Source organism: Schistocerca serialis, chromosome 4, assembly GCF_023864345.2.
Source record: "Schistocerca serialis cubense isolate TAMUIC-IGC-003099 chromosome 4, iqSchSeri2.2, whole genome shotgun sequence".
In the NCBI taxonomy this organism is placed as follows: Eukaryota; Metazoa; Arthropoda; class Insecta; order Orthoptera; family Acrididae; genus Schistocerca; species Schistocerca serialis.
In genome coordinates this window covers 88,866,225-88,883,054 of record NC_064641.1, presented here as the reverse complement: position 1 = coordinate 88,883,054, position 16,830 = coordinate 88,866,225, and the positions used below count along the sequence as shown (strand labels likewise).

Sequence of the window (16,830 nt, the reverse complement as noted above, 5' to 3'; positions counted from 1 at the left end):
ACACACAAATAAATTCTTGCTCTGTTGGAACTAGGAACAGATATTGTAATAAGGTACTAAAACTTTTTACTGACCCCTTTAACATCTTGGAAAGTAAACACAGGTACATGTCATCTAATTTACATACGTCATCTATTTTGATTAAATTATAAGCTCAATAATCCAGAAGAACGTATACAATATTGTGCTTTTCATTTGTAATTACGTTGTTCTACCAATAAATGACAGAAGAATCAGTTAACATACTTCATTTGATGTTATTAATATGATGGTTCTTGTCTTCTTAAAGAACTTAAGCTGATAGAATGGACATCGTAACTGGAATATAACTTACTCAAATTGATAACCCAGTGTCGTTTATTAGATTTTGAGAATATTCCGTAGCGCAGCGGTAGCGTTACCATCTACCGCGCAAGGGGCCTGGGTTCGATTCCCGGCGGGGTACTGGGTGTTGTATGTCCATCATCGTCATTTTCAGCACACTGACTCGCAAGTCGCCGTTGTGGCGTCAACTAAAAAGGACTTGCAACAGTGCGGCCGAACTTCCCCAAATGGGGCCTCCAGGCCAACAATGCCATACGCTCATATCCATTTCTTTCCATTGACATATTTAGACATAAACCATTTTAGATCTTTATAACTGCATAGAAGAGGGAGCTTTCGTGATGTTCCTCTATATTCGGAAGATATGGAAGCAATAATACTTGTACACTGTGGATTATGTTAATCAGCAGAATCACAGCAGTGAAAGTATGTGTACCCTGCACTGTTGACTGAATTTAATCAATAGAAAAAGAGGAGAGCCAGATGATAACCGAATGATGAGAGCAGCTGTATCCTTGGGAAATCTAGTTGGAGAAAGTAGTGTAGAAGGATACATTTCAGAGTAAATGGCCTGATGTCAAACTACTATATCCGAAGAAAAAATGGGCACATTCACTATCTTCCTTTTGTTAGACGATCAGCACGGATATTCACCTTCACCAGTGCAAGTAAATGTCGTACAATGGTGGCATGAGCAAAATCTGTCGGATTTACTAGCTGCCAAGTATATATACGGGAACCACAGTGCATTAATACGTTTAAACGATGTTCATCAAGCCACTAACGTCTTCCTGAATGCGGAAACTCACCAATGTCATAACTATCATCATTAAAACGTTATATCATTTTTTGTCGTTATTTGTTCAACGGAATTTATCCCATACACACCACAAATGTTTGTGCCTACTTCCGCCGCTGCCAACCCCTCAATTTAACTCAAACATAAGAATACGTCGAAAATGCTCAGACTTCCCCATTTGACACTCCATTTTATAGCGTCCGCAGCTCCACTCACTACCTTCAAATCACAAAATGACAGAATGTAAACTGAAAAAGCAACAGTGAACTACAAATGAAAAAGACACTCGATAAATAAACCCACAGCAACCGAAATACCGACGTGCAGAGTAAGAACGCTACGAATATGCACCACCCTAATAAAACTTGTAAAGTGAATTATTGATGTAGCAAAATCCGAAGGATACGATCATACAGCCGAAGTTCAAATAGTCCACTTATATGAAGGCACTCACCAGGGTCTTCATGTCTGCAGACGGAGAATACCGATGCTGCTCTGTGCCGCTGATCCGACGGCTTAAATTGTCGCGGAGAAGGGTGACCCGCTGCCGGGTTCATTATCTCTCAAGCTATGGTGTCTGATTATCATGCTCACAGTCATATCTCAGTTTTACACTTGCGCTGACAGTAAGGTACGTTACTCCACGTTCGTATCACAGGTATCTCCACGTGTAAGTGATAGGCACCTGCCTACAGACGTTTCATCTACCTTTTTACTTCTTCAAGTAATTCTTTATGTCTCATTCTCTCTCATCTCTCTGTATCTCGACTGCGTTGAGAAACATAAGGAATAAACAGAGAAAGTGGTTTGTGTTTCTTCGTAGATCCTAATCCTTCCTTAATTTGTTGCCACATTTGTACACAAATGACGTTTACCTGTTTGGTAAGGTAGTACTTCCCCTCTTAACATTCGTTTTGTTGCAGAACAGAGCATGTACGGTGGCATGAGCTACAGAATTCGTTTCCTGGCTAAATATATATAATCCCACCTCCAGACATTTGGGTTTTTCGTGTTCCCCTAATTGGCTACAATCTAATCATATTTCACTCCCTTGAAAGAATACCGCTATATCTTAGAAACTCGCCAGGTTAGCCAAGCGCGCTAATGCGCTGCTTCCTGGACTCGGGTAAGCGCGCTGGCCCCGTATCGAATCCGCCCGGCAGATTAACGACGAGGGCTGGTGTGCTGGTCAGCATGGATGAGGATTTTAGGCGGTTTTCCACATCCCCTATGTGAATACTGGGCTGATCCCCACGTCCCGCCTCATTTACACGGCTCGCAGACATCTGAACACTTTCGCACTATTCCATGGATTACACTAGTCGCAGACCATTGGGGTACGCTAATTCCTTCCTGGGGGGGAGAGGGTGGGGGGCGGCAGGAAGGGATACCGGCCAGCCCTTCAACTAACATTGCCACATCCGATTAACCATGCCAACCCCGCGTATCCACAGGATGAACGGCACAAGCAAAAATAAGAAAGAAACAATATCGCTATATCTTCTTTCCCATATTCCGCTTTAGTTGTGGCAATGAAATCGTTATCTCATTTACTAGATGCTTAAACTTTAATTAAATCGTAGTGTTGAAGAATTTTGCGTTGACTACTTCATAGTGGTATAGTGGGCTCCATCCAGGTCACTGATAAGCTCTTTTAAGAAATCAAATTGATTTTCGATGAGTGGTAAACACTTCCATAATAAGAGATCGCCCATATTCCACCATTACATGGCGGTAAAGCACATAAGTCTGCCTCAGGGCCTTTGAGAAAATATTAGAGAGACAATTATCGAGCAGTTACTAATAATGTTTCGCACTAATGTCTTGCTGTTAAAACGTCCAGTGCTAGCTTGTAACAGGTAGACGCGGTTGCTCTAATATTTATTCTGTGAAGCCATTTAAATATTAAGAATGAAAGTAGCTATGTAATGATGAATATATTACATAATCCAAATTCCCCTGTTGTCAGTTTATCTTACTCATCATTAGTCGGTTTACTCATTGCTGAGTATCTTGACCTCATTTCTTTATTCATTTGTATAGTAACTTAAATCTTCGACTAGACATGTCCATCCACAGCGATTGTTTAGCTCTTCTTAACACAAGTGATGAGGTAATCCGGTAATCTTTGTTCACTTGGATCATCCATTTTCTTACTGGTCTTCCTCATTGTGTTCTGCCTTGCAAGTTGTTCTCTCCTCAAAAATGTGGGGAAGAAACTTGAACTACTTTTGACTGACACGGGAAGAAAACCTCGTGATGCTAACCGCATCTATAATGGAAGCATTGGTTCTTCTTTCCGCCCATTGTAAAATATTCCCCAAATACCACATCTCAAAGGCATAAATTCGGCTCTTACACTAACATCCACATTCCACGTTTCGCTGCCATACAAAAATGCAAGGGACACCAATTATTTCACCAAGAGCATCTTCGTTATTTTGGAAGGCGCTCTGTTCTGTCAGATACTATGTTAGTGAAGAAGATTCGTCATTCCGTTTCTTTATAGCAGATACATAGTTATCCAACTTGCTACCTATTTTCTTCAGAATCGGATACTTCTATCTTTAAACACCGCATTGGCAGCATGTGTTCTTTCCCACGAGAATTCTACAGTACTCTGTAGATCAATAAACAGATTTTGAATAGGCATGTCCCTTTTACAAATGCTGTGCTCCCAGGACCAAACGTTACTTTTCTCTAAGTGAATTACATTACACTAAACTCACACTCTGTCTCCTATCACAACACCGTTAATACAGAGTCCGAACAGAATAAGAAAATCAAATTATATACATATAACAACGTCGCATCCGTTCATGTCTCTCCGTAGAATTTACATAAAATTCAAATTTTGTTTCTTACGGAGTTTGTTTTTCAAAAAAGTATCGAATAAACGAAAGTATTGGTACGTGTTACATGAATTTTCGTATTAAGGTATGTGGAGCTGATTAGCTGAATATGGTTGAAGAAATTAATCTTGTTTTTCAAAATTAGGTTGCGTTGTTTAAGAAAACTCTCCTACCACGAAATTATTTCGCAGTTTTGCTATCGAATAAATCACCTACACAGTCCTAACTGATAAACCTCCCTTCGACGGGGGGAACCGCGCGGACCGTGACAAGACGCCTGCGACCACTCGGCTACCCAGCGCGGCCCCTAACTTATAAAATTACTGTTAAATTCGAATGGAATAATGGCGGAATGTGGTCATGAGTAGACCCTAGATTTTCAACCAGTATCAAATGGTAAAACAAGCATACTTTCATGCAGTGTTATAACATCGAACATGCGCAAAGAAATACAAATATGTGTTATCAAAATTCAGTTCTGTTTACACAACGACCTACTGCTCCAAACTTTCTTCACTTAGGCTCATGCGTTTGTCAGACAGAATGTTTTTGTTCATATGAAATGACATTTTTACTTCAAGGGAAGTGACAGTGCGTAGTTCAGAGAGAGATTGAAAGTGTTTTACATGTTCGACACTATACATTTCCTTAAATAATTCGTAAGCTGAAAATCGTGGTTTGCACAGATAACTTCGTTTGTCTTATCTTTTTCTGAAAATCTCGCTTCTCCATAAGGTGATTACAAAAGTATTTCAACCCCTACAATAATTGTCAGAGATTCCAAGAGTTACCTGTGGCTTCCTGATTCGTTATTGTCGCAGGAAAACGACCAAAATTTGATTTGTTTTAAATCAGCTCTTGCTTCACATGCATTTTCTATCACGCTACTTCCATATCATTAACGCAAGCTGTGTTAGTGGCTTCCAAAGTGTCTACGACCCAAAACGGAGTAAAAAAAGGTTTGGGAGCACAAATTAAGGCTTCTCAATAGCACGAAGCAAACAGATGTTAACTTCACCCATTTTTTCCGGAATTTGCGGTCTCTTTCCGCCCTAATTTCATCAGGATTATAATAGTAAAAGATGGCAGCACTTAAGTAGGTACCCCTTCATGTTAAAATAGGCTGTGCTGGCAAAGCTACATCTGGAGGTGTACCTCTAAATGCGGGAAAATGGGTAGGTGCTTTCAAGAGTAACTTCACTAGGAGGAAAAGACAGCATATGACTTACTGTCCGAATTATCAGACCTTTCTACTTTGTGGGTCCACTTGCCTTGTTTGTGTACGATATCAGCGTGTTTACATTATCATATTTTAGCTGAACCGTTTCAGCTACACGATGTAGCGCTTGTGTTAAACATGTAACGTGCTTTAGGTCAGGATAAAATATTTCAATTGCATTCTTTGCCTTCATCCTGTACGGAGAAGGATGGCCTGACAATAGTAGAGCGCTGTTTTATTTGAATTTGTTGGCACAAAGTACAGGCTCTTTATAAATTAACTATACAAAAATAACCTTTAATTGTGCGAAGGGTAATAATTTACGGAAATGTTTGATACGCTTTCTTTATAGTTTGATGTATGTAAATCCGCTACTACAGTTCAGAGACCGTTCAAGTCACCACCTCAAAAACTACTATTAACTGGTACAATTATTTCACCGAAACTGGCTGTGCATCACATAGGACGCTGGGTGATGGTGGGTCAGCAATCCCTGACGCAGCTATTGAACAATTTCGGCAGTCTTACTCTCGTAGATCAGGTACATCAAAGAGATTTGCCAGGTTAGAATTGAATATGCCTAGTGCTACAATGTGGAAGGTAGTAGATATACGGCTGTCATTCAAACCCTACAAACTAGTCTGTTACAAGTTTAAAGAGAATATATAAAAATAACGCTGAGTTTTGTGTGTAAATGGTTAACAGAATATACACTGAATATTTCATAATAAAAGTGTATTCAGTGACGAAGACCCCTTTCATACCTGCGGTAAAGTGGATCTGTATAATGTTCGGATGTCTGGTGAGCCGATAGCACGTCATGTAATCGAATGTCTACGGGACTCGCATAGGGTAAGGACATTTTTCGTGTTCCAAAAGGTAGCCACATTGAATATTTGTAAACAAAACATGAAGATATACTACATTCAGTGCTCTATCAAATATGTCTGTAAGTTTTTTGCCTTTCTCACAATTAATGGTTGCTTTTATACAACTAATTTATAAACTCCTTTGCACTGATTTTTATCAGCGTATACCGAACCTAGGGTACTTGTGCTAATTTTAACGTTCACAGGCAATACAAAATTAGCAAAATTAGTTATATTCTCCACGTTTGGCGCAATTCTTACACAAAGAAAACGTTAATAAAAGATGCTAGCATGCTAGTTATTGCCATATGTGCCCTGAAGCTAGAAAAATTATATCATTTGCAATATAAACCCAATGCAGTTATATCAATGAAACGCTTGCAATGTGCATTTACTCTCCCAATGGCGGAAAAGTGCAAGCATTCATGCAACACATCTGCATGGAAATCCAGGCCCTAGTCATGAGTTTGAACTGTATTTTGTGTTGTTGTAGAGTATATACTTCTCGTAACATATCTCAATGTTTATTTCAAGCCTTCAATAAGCCATTGCATTACTAACAACAACCCGATTTTGCACATCTATTTGTCTGTTTAATCTGTTGTTTTTCGTATACAGTGAATGTGGCAGTTTTGTTCAGACGATGACAGCAGCAACGGTCTTACCTTCTCAGCTACCTTCTTCAATTGTATGCCATCTTTTTACAATGATCATTGCCGTCGATGTGTTACATCGATACAGTCCCCAGGCACAAGCCTTTAAATGGACAATTTCGTCCTTATGAAAACTGAAAAATACTAGAAAGAACAGCAGTTCGGTCGAAGAAGATGACTTACATATGGACGATTCTGGTACGTGAACAGACATTGTTTTTTGTATCTGTGTACTTATTGCACAATAATTCTGGCTCCCCACCATTACACTTCACTTAAAAAAAAGCATGTAACATTGGTATCCATTTTAAGACCTATCTCCCACTCTTACGTTTATATCCCTCTCCCCCTTCCTCTCCCATTCTCTGTCCCTCCCACCCTGTCTCCTTCTCTCTCTCTTTGTATGTGTGTGTATTCTTTTTTGGTGAGGGAGGAGGGGTCATTAGTCCTCCAACTGCTTTGATGCGGTCCACGACTCCTCCTCTGCGCCAGTCTCTTCATCTTAGAATAGCAGCTACACACAACGGCCTTTGTTGGACGTATTCCACTGTCTGTCTTGCTGTACATCCACTGCAGCTCCCCCTAGTACCATGGAAGGTATTCCCTGTTGTCTTAACATGCGACCTATCATCTTTTCCTCTTCTCTTGACCGGTTTTCTACCTATTTCTTCCCTCACCGATTGTGCAGAAAATCATCTTATCCCTGACCTCATCAAGCCATCTAATTTTCACAATCTTCTATAGCACCACATCACAAATGCTTCTATCTCTTCTTTACTGGCTTTCTCAAAGCACATGGCTTATTATGATACAATGTTCAAACATGCAGTCTCAGTAATGTCTTCCTCATCTTACGGTCTATGTTTGATGCCAGTATTTCTTCTGAGCAAGGGTGCTTTTTGCCTGCACTAGCCGCTTTCTATGTCTCCCTTGGTTCGTTCATCTGGTGTTATTTTGCTCACAAGGTAGAAGAAATAATTTCGTCTACCTCACACATGCACCTAATTAAAATTACTAACTTATGCATACCATTTTTACAAGAAAGTTCTGCACATCATAAAAGATAAGAACCTACGGATATAACACGTAATTATTAGTACATCGGAAAATTATATGAATTATATCCATAAACTGATATTTGAGATAAGAAGCTAATGAACGGAAATGGATGTTTATGTTGTTGCCATCTATTGATTGAACAATACGTGTGAGGCTCATGTTTATAAAGTGCTTGTGCTTAGTTAAAAGCTAACCCTTCTGCTTCGATGCGGTTGGCACAATCTTGAAAGTCGGTAAACAATCGTCTGTGATGTCCACTGTGGAATCTACTAATGTTTACATTTGTATGCAGGGCAATGTTTACAGCTCATGGCAGATTTTCGAAGATGGATCATTACAGTGTTGGTGAAAGGAACATGGAACGAGGAGGATGTTCATGTCTCCCACTGAGGATCCAAGCTCAGAAAGTACATTAAAAGACGTTCGAAAGAACTTCAGTAGCTTTACAGTATGGATGTTGTAGGGAGATGGACGGAAGGGTGAACTGTGAAGACACTGTTAGCATCATTATATTAACAATTGTCGTAATCAGGTTACCTTCCATTCAAAAGGCTGTTGCACGCTGCAACTGTTATATTGACTTGTATATAATAGATTTCAGCTATCAGTCGTCCTTTTGAAATTTTATTGGCAGTTCTAGATATCAGCTAGAAACCAGCCATTCTCAGTGCTAAGAATACAACATGTACAACAAAAGGTACATAGTTAGGTAATATAAAAAAAGTTGCAAATAAAGCTTTAACTCATATTGTACTTGTATATTACATACCACTATCATTTTTGATCAATGCATGTAATGCCTGTTGGTAGGGCTTCACCCACAGTTCATTGAATACTAATGGTTGCGGAAGGCGGGCTGTGTGGAGAACACATCGATTGGTTACGTAATTTTCGTAATCTTGTTCGAAGAGGATGTATCATGTACGAGGACGAAGTTGGTAAAATAAAATGTATTATGTGATCATTCAAGCTGGTTTTCTAAAGCTAAATTATCAAATAATTATACAGACTACCAGGGGTCTGAAATCATGGACGTTTTTATTCTATGTGTGCAAATTAATAATTTGATTCTTGCGTGCATTATTGTCACAAAAGACTTGTTTTCTGAGAGTGCTACGAGCCATATCCTGCCCAAAAATCCCTTTCGTATAGTTTAAAACTTCTTATTTTGCGTCAGGCATTGATTTTGAGCCTGATATCTCAGGGTAACATAGTTTCCAAATTGTGGTGTCACCGCCAGACACCACACTTGCTAGGTGGTAGCTTAAATCGGCCGCGGTCTATTTAGTACATGTCGGACCCGCGTGTCGCCACTGTGTGATCGCAGACCGAGCGCCACCACAAGGCAGGTCTCGAGATACGATAGAGCACTCGCCCCAGTTGTACGGACGACATTGCTAGCGACAATACGGACGAAGCCTTCCTCTCATTTGCCGAGAGACAGTTAGAATAGCCTTCTGCTGAGTCCATGGCTACGACCTAGCAAGGCGCCATTAGCCTTACCTAGTTTGAGAGTTATCGTATAAATGTCTCAAGAAGAACGTGTAAACCAACCAAGAATAAAGTTAAGTATATTCCAGCTACGTATTTTCTTTATAGCAGTCATAACGTATCCTGTTCCAGAATTGACGCCAGTCGGCGTGTGTGTACGCGTGCCTTTCTTTCGGCTCCCTTCCCAGTGTGGCGTAGCAAGCTTGTTACGCCACAACACAAATGGCTACCGAGGGGTGTGGTTCGCAAGAGAGCTTCTGTAAAGTTTGGAAGGTAGGAGACGAGATACTGCCGGAAGTAAAGCTGTGAGTACCGGGAGTGAGTCGTGCTTCGGTAGCTCAGATGGTTGAGCACTTGCCCGTGAGAGGCAAAAGTCCCGAGTTCGAGTCTCCGTCGGGCACACAGTTTTAATCTTCCAGGAAGTTTCATATCAGCGCACACTCCGCTGCAAAGTGAAAATCTCATTCTGGAAACATCCCCCAGGCTGTGGCTAAGCCATGTCTCCGCAGTATCCTTTCTTTCAGCAGTGCTAGTTCTGCAAGGTTCGCAGGAGAGCTTCAGTAAAGTTTGGAAGGTAGGAGACGAGATACTGGCAGAAGTAAAGCTGTGAGTACCAGGCGTGAGTCGCGCTTCGGTAGCTCAGATGGTAGAGCACTTGCCCGCGAAAGGCAAAGATCCCGAGTTCGAGTCTCGGTCGGGCACACGGTTTTAATCTGCCAGGTACTTTAATATCAGCGTACACTCCGCTGCAGAGTGAAAATATCATTTTCACTTTATTACTTATTGACCAATCGTAAACTTCCTTGGGAGCTTCATATGATTTCTCTGCAAAGAGTTCTCGTGTTTTCTTAGTCATCAGCGAAAGGAATTTTTTCACCACGAGTAACACTACTGGGAAAGTCATCGATGTATATCAGGAACAGTATTCGTCCTAATATGCTACCTTGCGGAACCCATATATTTATGTATTTTGGTTCTGATAAGTGTTTTACTAAATGTTTGGATCTATTTGATGTATGTGTTATCTCTACTTTTTGCACCATATCTGCTAGGTATGATCGAAACCAGTCATTAGCTACCCCTCTTGTTCCTAATTCTTCAAGTTTATTTAACAGAATCTCGTGGTCAGCCTTATCAGAGGCCTCAGAAAGATCCAAAATATGCTTGTGACACATTCACCTTTGCCAAGAGCATCAAGTACAACCTTTGTGAATTCTCTTGCCTGTTTTAACTGCTCTGGAAATGTCCCTGATGTGAAGTATTCATTTATCATATTTGTTAAGGGGCCTTGTATAATCTCTAGGCATTGTTTCAGTACACACACTGGTACTTCATCTAAGCCTACTGACGCTTTATTTTTTAGTTTTTGAACAGTTTTATTGACTTCATACTCTGTGGTTGGAAGCAACATCACTGTATTTAGTGCAACATTATTTACAGTTATTATATTTTTTCGGGGAATTTTTGCTGTAAATTCTCTGCAAAACTTGAAAAATGTTCATTTGCATAGGTTGCTAAGTGTTCTGGATCATTAATTACCTTATACCACTCCCTTAGCAGTATGTTATTCTGCGTTTCTTTGCCTCTCCCTGTTTCCTTTTTTATAACATCCCAGACTGCTTTGTATTTATTCTCTGAATTATATATTATTTTGTCATTAAATGACTTTTTGCAGTAGTCACCACCTTCCTATAGATCTTTTGGTATCTATGATAGAAATTTAAGCATTCTGGATTAATGCGACCCTTTTTCATGGAACTGAGGTATTTAAATGTTTGGGAGTACTTCTTAATGCCTGCTGTTATCCATCTGTCTTTGTTAGATGTTGATACGGACTTGCATACTTTTGGAAATGCCTTTTCAAAGTTCAATTTAAATAATGTGGAGAATTTAGATAATTTCATATTCACGTTGTTTTCCTTGGACACTTCATCCCAGCTTAGCTTTGCTAGTTCCTTTGAAAAACCTTTTACTCTGATTTCTGATAGATGTCGTTTGTAGGGTTGTAGTGCCGATCTGAGCTGCCAAGGCTGGCAGGAGCGGCACTTGTGTTAACTTGTTGCAGGGGGCCTCCTGGCGCGGCTCGGTCCTTGTCAGCGGCTACTGGCTGACGTTGCCTCACCGCCTCCTCTGGTCTTCCGTTCTTCATCTTCGTTCCGGCGCTTGTGGTTACTCCAGAACATATATAGACTGCTTAACAAAGTTATTTCCATGTTTTATGGTGTCATTATGTTTCCCATGTAAGAGGACATCCTAGCCAATTACCGGGAGGTATTTGATTCTTAAGCTGCCCAAATTACCTGTGTAAGTTTTGTGGTTAGATAGGCATCTCTTGCGAAGTACTTGCGATAAAACCTACGGTGCTATCAATTGATCGTTCAAGCTGCATGTGAACTTTGTAGCACCTCTTACTTTTCGATGCTGTTTATTTTATTTCGTTCTTTTCCTTCGGCCGTAGTAGCTCGAATAACTTATCAGTTTAACATTTTAATCAGATGTAGCCTTAAGGAACACACGATCATGTATTTCATAGTTCGTTTTTGCCCACTGCCCACGTGTACTAAGCGTAATGATATACGTTGCACTCCATTATCTGGTCATTTCACTACATATTAATTAAAACAGAGCAGCTGCAGACTGATCAGTACGACCGAAGTACAGAATTTCGGACTTGCCACTCCTAAGATTACGATACTTTCTCTCATGTAGCACGCTACGTGCAATCTACTCCTTATTTCACTTTCAATTTCTAAGGCAGATTTGCTGCAACCCGTGAATACAGAACGAAGATCAGTTCTACAGAGAGACTGTCTACGCCAGTAACCATTGACTGAACACATTATTTAATGTAAGTACTGCTTTTAGTGAGCTGTGCTGCGGAAACACCTCACATACGAACTCCACTGCCTGGTAAAGCTAACAGCTACTTTAAGTAAGTTGCAGTAATCAGTTCTTCTAGAATGTTAAGGTGTGTCTTTCCAGTAAGATGAGACGCTGACAGCCAAAAACCAAAGAGAACATCCATGAAGGCTACGGTGCGACATATCGTTTTACCAGAACTAATCGTAGAGGCAGCTGTTAGTGCCGTGCTCAGAACTGCAATGGTCCCACCGACACTGGGGTCATACATTCAGCGCTAGGTTTATTATTCTGCTCCCTTTCTGTTAGAATAGTGTGTGTAACAATTTACACAAGACACGCATTAAGAGTGACTATATCCAAGGTTTCTCCCGTACTAATTACTGTAGCACACTACGCACACTCATACAAGTGTAGCTGGTCGTAAACAAATGCTTACATGTTGCCTCCCTGAAAGCGGGGGGGGGGGGGGGGGGAGGGGTGTTGGTTCTTATTGTCAAGAGAAAAGTCTACGTAAGATTAAGAGAAAACTACAGCAGTATGACGTAAAATATATGCATTCCATTACATCCCACGTGAGGCCTAAATCATTAATTGGTGATACAAATTGTGTATTACACTACAACAAACTGAATATCAGTAAACGATAACATACTTGAATGTACTTAAACTAACAGATTTCATTAATACGACTCTAGAAGCAACTTGTTGCCATATAATAATAAACTGTGCGTTGTGTGTTGTGAGACTAGAGAGTTCCTACTGTGACTTTACTTCTCATAAGTATACCTACTCATTTTTGTCCACTGTGATGCATGTACGTAAGCATTATGTCCCGAGTAAGTCACCACTTTGTTCTCCAAATCTGAGTGGGTGTTTTTGTTTCACACACAATGACCACGCAGAATGTCGGGACGTCAAGAACACATTCTTTTCCGAAAAACTTTAAAAAGGATAAACTTGGATCTTATAAATGTGTATTAACATTTAGTGTAAATGTTGAGTTACATGTTTAGCATGCTGCCTGAGCGTCTGGGACGATAGCAGAGATACCTACTAGCGAGAACCTGCCGTGTACCAAAAGAAATAGCATCAGAAAACTACGGTCCAGGAAAGGGGGCAGGTGTGGTTATTAAAACGACTGTAAACCATTTAAAGACACTCCTTTTTCAGTAAAAAAAATAGTTCTGTGTAAGTTTTTATAGTCAATAGATATTCGGAAATAGCCACTGGAATTCGGTGAGTTGTAACACTTTTATGTGTATTTTAATACACAGGAAGACAGTTAAAGATACGTGTTCTAATTCTCATGCCACATAGAGGGGTCGACGTACAGTCATATTGCGAGATTTTCTCCACTCTAAGTGGAGAAAAGCCTACTTCGTTTGATGGGTAGGTTGAAGGTGGTAGCAACAGTTTAGACTAGCACTGGTTTCTTAATTTTTTTTAATATCACTGAGCTTAATTTTGAAATATCTGAGATGTATTGGTTAGACATTCTGTTACTCAAAACCACGCCATCTAATATACACGTTTAGATATCCGCCCCTGGTAGTTGAGTGGTCAGCGCGTCAGAATGTCATGCTTAAATTCTTAACAGCCCGGGTTCGTTTCCCGGCTGGATCTGAGATTTTCTTCTCTCAGGGACTGGGAGTTGTGCTGTCCTTATTATCATCATTTCATCCTCATCGACACGTAAGTCGCCGAAGTAGTATTAACTCGAAAGACTTGTTCCAGACGAACAGTCTACCCGACGGGAGGCCCTTGCCACATGGCATTTCCATTTTTTATACACGTTTAGATGAAAGATATAGCTCCTGTGGTCTAGCGTCACTTGACTGGTATTTGTAGTTACAAAAAGTGAAATGTTTTGCCAGCTTTGCGATGTTAAAGTCAGTGTAATAACATGAAAGTGTTAATGACATTTAAACAACAATAGCGTGGGGGGACGCCATTGAAAAAAGAAAGATGAAAAGAAGAAAGTTTAAGATAAAGATGGCAGGTTTCATTACATGCTCTTGCACTAAAACAACAACAAAAATATTTTTTCTGGAGAAACTGGTTGCGCTGTGACATATCATCGTGAAAAATAAACCTGGTGGGCTAGGTGCACGATTAAAAAAAATTGCACTGTTCAGAATGCGGTAGGATGTTCTTTCTTGAAGTCTAAAAAAAGCCCTCAGATCTGCTGAAAATTTTTAACGAGTACGCATCGATCTTTGAATACCTGAAATAAAAGTAATTGATTCACAAAAGAATTATTAAGTGAAAGCTCCTTCGAAACTTAAATACTGATGTGGCTACGATTATCTCTATAGTGATATGAGATACCACTACGTATGAGCTATAAAGGGCCAAAATTATTGATAGCTATTGATAGTTATTGTTACAGCTGCTTTTCGTACGCGGAAGTAAGAAACGAATAATCAGGTACCTAATACCTCACCAGTACCAAGAAATGAAAGAAGATTAGAGTGTAACATGCCGTGCACGACGGGATCATGTTTGAGCGAACATGCGCACAGTTTGGGGAAAACAAGGGGAAGGTAATTGCCGTGCCGTTTAAAAAATGGTTCAAATGGCTCTGAGCACTATGGGACTTAACATCTGTGGTCATCAGTCCCCTAGAACTTAGAACTACTTAAACCTAACTAACCTAAGGACATCACACACATCCATGCCCGAGGCAGGATTCGAACCTGCGACCGTAGCAGTCGCGCGGTTTCGGACTGCGCGCCTAGAACCGCTAGACCACCGCGGCCGGCGCCGTTTAAAAAGTAGAGGGCTTGTACGAAATTATGGGAACACCGCAGGAAATGCCTAGTTGAACATAACTGCAGATGCTAGCCGAGACTACAAGTTCCGCTGTTATATTTCACCACGAACGGCACCCGTGCAATATACTTATTAGCCTGGGAGTGTCGATCGTGGACAGATCAGAGCACTGTCTAGTTGTAAGTTACTTCCATGTGCCATGGATCACTCTGCACGATAGATCATAAAATGTGGGCTGAGTCATTTTAGTCGGCCGGGATGGCCGTGCGGTTCTAGGCGCATAGATGTGTGTGGTGTCCTTAGGTTGGTTAGGTTTAAGTAGCTCTAAATTCTAGGGGTCTGATGACCACAGATGTTAAGTCCCATAGTGCTCAGAGCCATTTGAACCATTTTTTGAGTCATTTTACATTCACATTGCAAATTAATTTGGACACCCGGTTAGATTCTGAACATTTCATAAAGGAAAAAGATATACAGATTAGTAATTCCTACGCATCCTACGCACCACTTTTTACACATTACAGTAATAAAAATTCTTCTACAGAATAGACGCAGTTGTCAAGGAGAAACGTTCTGCACTATATCGAAGATCAGTCTAATCGAGCGTGGGCAAAATGTTGGTGATCGTGTGCTGGATGCATCCGCAGTCAAGATAGCGAAAGTTTTTGGTGGTTCAAAAGTCATCGTATTGAGGAGTTATACAGAATATAGGGAAATTGGAAAAACATAACCGTTAAGTCATAGCGCCGACGAAATATGTAAGTTTAGTGATCTCGATGCACGCTCATTTAAGCAGATCGTGACGAAAGAACAGGGAAGCTGAAAAAAACTGCAGAACTGAATCTTGCAGTCGCGAACCTAGTCAGCTCCAAAACAAAACGAAGGAAGCTCAACAAGCAGGAAATTCCACGGCGAGCTGCAATTCCAAAGTTGCCAATCGTTGAATTACAAGCCCCTAAAATGGATACATGGTGCAGAAGCAATAAAACTTCGGGGATGGAGCAATAGAAGAATCTCATTAGGTCGGATGAGTTTTGCTTTCTACCATTTGCAACTTCTGGCCGAATTTGCGTCCCCAAGAGTGGATCATGGCGGGCGCTCAGTTCTTACCTGGGCAGCAATATCATGGCATTCTAAGGGCACCACAGTTACTCTGCATGGTGACATTGTCACTAACTGTAATATCACCATTTTGGCTGATCAGCTCCAGCCCATGGTTCGGTGTTCGTTCCCCAATGGTAATGCTGTGTTATAGGGAGACATGGACCATGTTCGGCCAGGGCTAGTTTTGAGACCACGAGGACGAATTGACACACCTCTCCGGGTCACCATAATGACAAGATTTCAATAGTGTTTTCCATTCAAGTTTATGTTGCAGAGGAGAACGTGTGATCGCTATCGATCTTCATCATCGTTACCTGAAATTCTCATCGTTTGACAGGACCAGTGTGTAGGTTAATGAGCGGAAACACGCCATGATGGTCTGATGTGTATTTTAAAAGCTGTGCTCCATAACACTGTACCACTGAAGTACCGCTGAAGTACCTTGCTCGGCACTGCAAAAGAAATTCTTTTTATTTTCATTGTGAGACGCTTATTCTGGCAGGTATCGTACCTTTGTGTCATTGATAGCACCGTTTTGATTTGCAACTATATATTAAGATCGTTGATTTCCTGCAGGAGTTCACTTACTTGGTAAATTTAGTAATTTCATCTCATTTGGCTCTTACTCATTTAAGCTGTAGTATCTGACGGTTACTTTTTGGTAGCGTATGGTACGTAACGAATTAAATGAGGTAAGAGTGCTATGCAAAGGAAAAGTGGGAAAAAAATTATACAGAATTTACCTAGCTCATTGCACCACTATATTCTAAGAATATAAGAATTTCAACTTCCGTCAAAAGTTTGCTTCTCACTTTTTTCATTCTTC

At 40.5% G+C, this 16,830-nt stretch overlaps 1 protein-coding gene across 1 annotated transcript in view; it reads right to left on the bottom strand.

Moving 5' to 3' along the window:
• Window positions 1–16,830, bottom strand: part of LOC126474265 (uncharacterized) — a 48,550-nt gene that overhangs the window by 17,904 nt on the left and 13,816 nt on the right. The gene's annotated exons all lie outside the window — the stretch shown is intronic.